Source organism: Protobothrops mucrosquamatus, unplaced genomic scaffold (genome assembly GCF_001527695.2).
Source record: "Protobothrops mucrosquamatus isolate PMUCROS unplaced genomic scaffold, P.Mucros_1.0 scaffold_125, whole genome shotgun sequence".
Taxonomy (NCBI): Eukaryota; Metazoa; Chordata; class Lepidosauria; order Squamata; family Viperidae; genus Protobothrops; species Protobothrops mucrosquamatus.
This window is the reverse complement of record NW_015386201.1, coordinates 558,945-560,816: the sequence shown is the minus strand read 5'-3', so window position 1 is coordinate 560,816 and position 1,872 is coordinate 558,945.

Genomic DNA, 1,872 nt, shown 5'->3' with positions numbered 1-1,872 from the left:
TGTTGTTGTCACAGGGGGTCTGCGAAGGCTTGAAGAAATATTATGATTTAAATCTTGGATTAAGTCTCAGTGGTCCATGGCCATGAACTGTGGCCACAAAATGTATTTAAGGGGGGTCTGTGGTGAAGAAAAGGTTGAGAACCACTGAAGAAAATGATGGAATAAAAATTGGTTACCTGATTTTTCTTTTCATGAATTGCTTAGTCTTTCCCCTATCACTACCCAGCATGAATCCAACACATTTGCCCAATTCTGCCATTTTTAAATACCCAGGAATTCTTTTCACTTACTTGATTTCTTTTGCCAAAGACGGTAGGCTTCTGCCACATGGATCCAGAGGATATATCCACTTTGCTGTTAGATCTAGAGTGAGAATGAAAAGAAAAATGAACAGTGAGCAAATATTCACTCCCCCTAATAATTACTTTATGCCACGTCCTCGAGACATTGCCTTCACCTGATCCCCACCCGCAGATTAACCAGATTAAATTCACTTTTCGCTCTTCCTGTTTTAAACGGGCAATTTGCTTCAACTTTGCCCAACAAGTTTCACTCTGGAGATAATCTAGGATACTTAAGTGTGGTTAGGACCACATTAGACTGCTATGGGCCACCCCACCTCTCCTCGGGCTGCTGGGCATTTCCAGGCCATTTTCTCGTGTGTTGTAGGAAAGAGGCATCTTTGCATGTAAAACCTAAATGGATTTTCAAGGGAGTACTGATCTTTTGCTGCAGAAGAGCTGAAATTAGGCCAGGAAAGGAGCTAGGGTGCTGCCAACTATGTCTTAACAGAATAACAGGGACTTTGGAAGTTTTTTTTAGTCCAAACCCCTGCTCAAGCAGGAGACCCTTCACCATTTCAGACAAATGGCTGTCCAGTCTCTTCTTAAAAGCCTCCAGTGAAGACGCACCCACAACTTCTGAAGACAAGCTGTTCCACTGATTAATTGTTCTCATTGTCAGGGAAATTTCTCCTTAGTTCTAGGTTGCTCCTCTTCTTGATTAGTTTCCATCCATTGCTTCTTGTCTTGCCTTCTGGTGCTTTGGAAAACTCCCCTCTTCTTTGTGGCAGCCCCTCAAATATTGGAGCACTGCTATCATGTCATCCCTAGTCCTTCTTTTCACTAGACTAGACATACCCAATTCCTGCAATTGTTCTTCATTTAGCCTGCAGCCCCCAAATCATCTTTATTGCTCTTTTCTGGACTCTTTCCAGAGTTTCTACATCTTTTTTATAAAATGGTGTATTATACTATTATATAATAACCATATTATAATATTAATATTATAATATATAATAATATAATATACAACATATTATAATGTTATAATAATGATGTATAATATAGTGTATTGCTAGTTCATTTGATTATAGTACAGGCATTCTGCTACTACTCACCCAATGGAGAGTGGCTGTACTTTATGTATGGATGTATTTTTATTATTTTTATGACTTGGAAAAGTGGAACCATTTTACCCAGTTCATTCTGGCTCCATGGCCAGTTCCAGGTGCTGCCAGCCTTGAGGAAAAACTGGATTCACTGCCAGTCCAGAGGAATCCAAGTTGTGAATGGAGCTTGCTCAGTGTAGATTTTTTTCCCTCCCCCTTCAATATGCACTCCTCCTCCATGCCTGGGACTTTTCAGCTAGTCTAGTTTTGGGCACAGATTAAGTATTGTTTCGGAAAAGGAATAAACTCAATAAAACAGGTCTACTGCCTTTCTAGAAATAGCTGGTTGATAGGAGAAAGGTATGGAAAATATTATGCCTATGACCTGCTTGCTAGACAGCTTGGGAGGTNCTGATCCAATTCAGCTGGTTCTTTATAAAAGCCATATAACTTTCTGTCTCTTTCATATATGGATTGTATCT